We start from the raw sequence: 6,000 nt of genomic DNA, 5'->3' as shown, positions 1-6,000 counted from the left end.
GCCTGTGCCGGTCAGAAGCCCCCGCCTGCACCCTCACACCCAGGATCCCAGGTCCCGGAGGGGAAGGGCCGCTCACTCCAGGAGGAGCGGACTGTGCCTGGGCTCAGACAGCTGTGCCACGCCCTCTGTCAACAATGGTAAAGGGAGGTCTCTCTTCTCAGCAGCAATTAAAGTTTGTCCTTCCTTTCCCTGGGCATCTGAATGGGTGGCTGTAGGTGGGTAAACTGAGGCCATGGGGTGTTGTACAGAAAGGTTATTTCCAGAGGTGCCTGAAGACTTGGAATGACTTGAATCTCAGTCCGCTCTCCCCAAGAGTAACCCCACCCACCCTCCAGAGCCTGAGTCCCAAACAAAGCCCATACTGGTCACACCATCCCCAAGGTCCAGGCTGGCAACCCCTCCAAAGACAAGAAAGAGATACATCAGCTGACCACGCCCCTGCTCTGTTCCGAGGTCCTCTCTCCTGGGGTTGGAACAGCCACTGGAGAAGGGGAAGTAATGCAGGCATAGTCCAGTCTCCAGGGGGCCTCCTCTCAGCCCTAGCCTTACATAAAAGCACCTCTTCTGACTTGCAGTTTGTTGGTGGGGGATGGATTCCCCATCTCAAGTCTCTCCTCTGGACCAGAAGAGCTGACTCTGAGGTTAGTTAGGCTCTGGTTCACGGAGAAGGGGCATGAAGGAGAGGGCACTTGACCCATAGCAGTGGCCTGAGGGAGTCCCTGGTCACTGCCACCTGGGGGTGAATCCAGTGGTGAGCTGGAGCCAGCTCAGACTGGCCCGTGAGAGCTGACCGTGGGCACCTCCTCCCAACTCTACAATCAGTGACTTCGTGTTGGTAGCTTGTGGGAGTATTTACACCATGGAAACCAGCAAATGCCTACATATTGGGGTTTCTTTTTCCCAGAGAACCTGTTGTTAAACGTTTATCAGCACACCACTACGTGGATCCAACTGGTTTCATTTCTAGGTGTCACATCTCATTCCAGGTAGGACGGAGTATTCAGTGGAGCATACTTCTAGAGCACGAGAGGTTGGGGCTGGTGTGGGACGAAGGGACAGGATGTCTGGGGACCCAGACAAGCAGCTGATGCACTGGCTAGGCTTCACTGGATGCCTTTCTCTGAAAAGAAGATGCTAAGCTGAGAGGAAGGACGAGAGACCCTAACAGTGTAGAGTCCAGGTCTGTTTCTTGCAGGCTCTCTTTCAAATTAAAGGCTTTCCTCAAATGCCTGGTGATCCTTGGCTGGAAGCGGGCCACTTGGCATCTGTACGGGGTCTCTCCTGCCTGGTTGTCAGTGTTTGAGTAGCCAGCATAGAAGGAGCTGGGGATGGGGGGGGTCTCACTCTTCATATGCAGACTTTCCCTTAACTCCCTTAATTTTCAGAGCCGCTCTTCTCTCTTCCCAAGCTGTGCCTAGAGGCTAGGGCCTCTCTGGTCCAAATCTCCAGAATAGCCTTGGCCAGGGTCAAGAGGGGCGAGCTGCCTAGAGATGCCCATTCTGCTGCCTCGTGTGTGAGGGCATCTGGGCAGCTCATTACTCCTCATGCAAACTTTCCACCAGTCCTCCTATTTCCGCCCCAGCTGTCCTGCACCCCAGCCTTCAGCGCAGCTTCTGCACACACCTCCAGAGACTCTGGGATTCTGGGGCAGGAATAAGCTCTGTGCCTGTACAATCTCCACATCCTCTTGCTCTTTGAAAGCGTCTGGGTTTCAACTTTCCACACTCTGATTAGACAGTTACCACACGTCCATCTGTCTTCTGTTGTCCAAAATTGTGTTAGAACCTCTCATCTGCTCTCTTCTTTCTCTTTGTCTCTGTGGGTTTGCAACTTTTAAAAATGCATATATTGCCATTTTAGTGGGATTTTGAAAAGGAGCAGAGATGAATGCAAGTTTTCAGTCTGTATATAACCAAAGTTATATATCCGATTAATAATCTAGCAGATACTTGTTGACCATCTAGTGCCAGCTAGGTCCTTGGGCTGCAAAGATGGACAAGAACCATCTCTGCCCTCCCAGACCTGACAGGCTTGTAGAGGGGTGGGGGACAGGGCCAATATCTTCACTTCCCCAACAGACGCCTCCTCCTCTCCCCTGGAGAATGATCTCCCCCTTGAGGTTCACCTTGGTAGAGCAGCCTCCATGGAAGCTTCCAGGAAACTTTTAAAGCCGGCCCGGATACCACGTCAATCTGAGTGGGATAGTCCCAGGAGGCAAAAGAACCCGTGCTCAGGGCTCAGTGGCCCTGAGCATTTCTTTGGAGGTGGAGAGTGGGGGACGGGCAGCCTTGGAGGGGGATCAGTCAGGCCTGGGATTGCTGCCCCTCCCGTCTCTTCCCGGCACGCTTCCACCTCTGTGCCCCTACCCCACCCACCTGCTCTCCTTGGCACCATTTAGCCAGGTAGATCCTCTCATCTGGTATGCCATCTGTCCCAGGAGGGATTCCTGCAGACAGAGCAGCCAGGGGAAGCCACCAGACCTCGCTCACATGTCCACTGCATGAGCCGTCCACTCTGCCCCTCTGTGCCCCTCCTGTGTATTCTCCTCTTCCTGGAGGCCCTGGTCTGCATCCCAATCCTCCCTGACTTGGCATCCAAGTCTTTGGGGGAAGAAGGGAGAGTGGGACTGAGAGAGGCCACCAAAGAGGAAAAAGCTGGGCTCTGGGATTGGGAAGCTGTGGGATTCCATTCCCATCTTGGGCTGGAGACAAGGGATGGGGTCCCCACACCCACAGGTAGCAAGCTCCCTGTCAACGGAATTGTCCAGGCAGAAGAGCCACAGGGGAAGGCGCTGGAGCGAGGGGCTTGTAAGGGCCCTCTAGCTCCATCCAGGCCTTCCTCAGAGATTTAAAGACTTAGGCTAGAAGCACGGTGATGAAGTGGAAAAACTTTGGTACCACCACTTAAAATCTTTGTGAACCTCAGGATGTGATTTTCCTGCCCCACATTCCTCTTGTCTCATGCAGAAGAAATAATACCCACCCCACAGGGCTGTTGTGAACCTATTCAGTGAGCTTAGCACGGTGCCTTGAGCACAGTAGATGTTTAATACTAGTTCCAACCTATTTAGCTTTCTTTAATTCTTTCTTTAATCATGCATGCACACATTCACTCATTCAATGATATTGTATAGATCTCAAGCCTCTGTCAGTCAAATGTTATTCTCAAAAAGGTAACTGAGGAGAGTTTAATGAGGGGACTGTTTATTACAGAGAAGTGGGCATGGTTAAGGGGCTGGTGATGTGCCCAGAGAGTGGCAACAGACAGAAGCCCTTCTTAATCCTAAGCCTGAGGGGTGAAGGGAGGGGGCCTGGTTATAGGAGCTGTGGCTGAAGGTAGAAGAAAGCAACCAGGGCCCAAACTGTGACCCAGGAGGGAGGGAGCGGAACAGATACCTAGCCTTTCTCTGTTCCTCCCTCTAATCTCCTTCCCGTGCTTCTCAATGGAAGAACTAGCCTGAAGCCAGAGGGCAGGGGAGCCCCGGTGAACCAGTCCATGGGGGTCAGCCTCCTGGGGCTCAGAGCAGACAGAGAAAGGTGCAGAATGAGTGGGGAAAGGCCAAACAGAATAACCAGCACACAACCATGTGGGATACACGGTCCTGGGTGCTGGGAGGATGCGAGAGATGAGTAAGACAATGGTTTCTACCCTCTGGAGCTTGCTGGATTCCTGAGGGCAGGCTGGCAATAAATGGCTGCTTATAATTCCAGAAAGAAATGAATGTTTTGTCTGTGTTATTGTAGAAATGTAAATGTTGTCATAGACCCTAACATGATCCCCAATAATTTCTACCTCCTATTATTCCTGCCTTTGTACAGTCCCCTCCCTCTGAGTGTGGGCAAGACCTGCTTCTTGCTTCTAACCCACAGAAGACGGCAAAGGTGACCGCATGTCACTCCCTTGATTAGGTTACATTATATAAGACTCCATTTTAGCAGATGAGAGAGAGATTCCCCTCTCAGGTTTGATGAAATAAACAGCCACATTGAGGAGCCCATGTAACAAAGAACTTGAGCAGCTTCTAGAAATTTCAAGAAGCCTCTAGGACCTGAGAGTGGCCTCCAGAAAATATCTAGAAAGAATCCAGAGCCCTCAGTCATATAGCCACAGAAAATGAATTCTGCCAACAACCTGAATGAGGCAGAAGTGGATTCTTCCCCTGTCGAGCTTCTGGATGAAAACACAGCCCAGACAACTCTTGGATTACAGCCTGGTGAGACCCTGGGCAGGGGATCCGGTTAAGCCATGCCCAGACTCCTGGTCCACAGAAAGTGTGAGATAATAAATGTGTATAGTTTTAAGCTGCTTTGTGGTAATTTGTTATGCAACATAGAAAACTAATATAACATATAAGCAAAATGTTAGGGTGCTGAGGCAGGAAAGATGAATTCTGCAGAGATCAGAAGGCTTCACAGAAGAGGTGGCATTTGTACTCAGACATGAAGAGTGAGGAGGATGTAAATAGGGAGAGATGGAAAGATGACCTGCTACCTCCTCCTCGACCCCCTCAACCTCTGGGCCTGAGAGGACTCTGCAAGGACACGGGTTCCAGCCTGGGCCCCAAGAGAGTTCACTGGAGGAGCCCCCCCACCCCGCCCCACTCCTCAAAACATGCTCTGGAGAACTTGATCAACGCAGGCAGATCTCAGCACCCTCCCCCCCAGTGCACCCTAAATTGATCACTTTAGGTAGAGGAGAGGTAAAACAGTCCTGTTTGATTTCTTTCTCAAAAATAACTATCCTCTGATTATGTGAGCAACATATGGTCATTATGAACCACTTAAAAATACACATAATTTTTAAAAAGCAAAGGTTAAAAAAAATCACTAGTGATCCCATGATCCAGAAACAAGCCCTGTTAACATTTTGGTCGTTTCCTTCTGGTCATAGATACACAGCAAGTGACAGGGACAACAGTGTTAATGTCACCCTCATCTCAGTCTTTCTCTTTCTCTCTGGTATTCGAAGGAGTGTTCTGAGCTCTGGGCCCTTTGCATTAACTTGCTCAGGATAGCGGGCAAAAAGAGTTGTAGAACTGGAAAGAGAGACCAACCAGTGGTTTTTATGATGGAAAGGAAGAAAACTGCTCCTGGGGGGAAGACCAGATCTGAGAAGGCAGACCGGGCCCAGAGCACATAGCCCCCCACCCCCAGTTATGTCTGGCAGATGCCACCCAACTGGGCAGGGCCAGAGAAGCAGCCCTCCCAGTCTCACCCCAGTTCTGAGGGAGCCCTTTGGCTTATTCCATCTGTAGCACCTTGGTCAAGGAGGGAGATCCCTCCCTAGGTGCCCAGGTCTTGCTCCTGGTCGTTCATATGTGCCCTGAGTTGTTGAAAGGGCTGTTAGGGCTGAGCAGTGTCTAGGAGCACAGACCCCTATTACTCTGGGCTCCTCCCTCTGCCCAGGCAGTGGGCACAGCCCATGGATGCAGAGACTGGGCCATCCCTGATGGTTGGCAGCCCTTGACAGGGCTGGGCCATCTCTCTGAGCTGACCTTCTCCAGGCCCCTGGTCCTCCCTTCTGTCTAGTTCTCAAGGAACCTCAGGATCTGGCATTCCGCACACAAAATTGCGTAAGAACCACCTTCTTCCTGGTGCCTCCATTCTCAATCTGCTTCTGAGGGTTCTAGTTGGTTTTTTGTTTAAATAAAGAGGGGATCATTTTTTAAACACAACCAGAACTATGGGGAGCAGCATTGCTTATTGCCGTGGGTTCAGTAGCTCAACAATGATGGCTGACATCTCTGGTTTTCTTGGCCTCTCCCTCTGCTTATAACCTCCTGGTCACAATCACATTCACATTCAAGGCCAAAAGTAGGGAAAGGGCAGCACCAGCTGCATCTTTTATCACTTTTTATCAAGAAAGCAAAGCTTCCCCAGAAAACCATGGTAGACCTTCACTTACATTTCTTTGGCCAGAACCATGTCATGTGGCCACTCCTAGCTGCAAAAGAGGCTAGGCAAACAATTTTCTTGCTTTTCCAGCCTCTTTTTAGTAGAG

The sequence above is a fragment of the Diceros bicornis genome, chromosome 14 (assembly GCF_020826845.1).
Source record: "Diceros bicornis minor isolate mBicDic1 chromosome 14, mDicBic1.mat.cur, whole genome shotgun sequence".
In the NCBI taxonomy this organism is placed as follows: domain Eukaryota; kingdom Metazoa; phylum Chordata; class Mammalia; order Perissodactyla; family Rhinocerotidae; genus Diceros; species Diceros bicornis.
The sequence above is the reverse complement of the archived record's forward strand: the minus strand, read 5'-3'. Positions refer to the sequence as shown.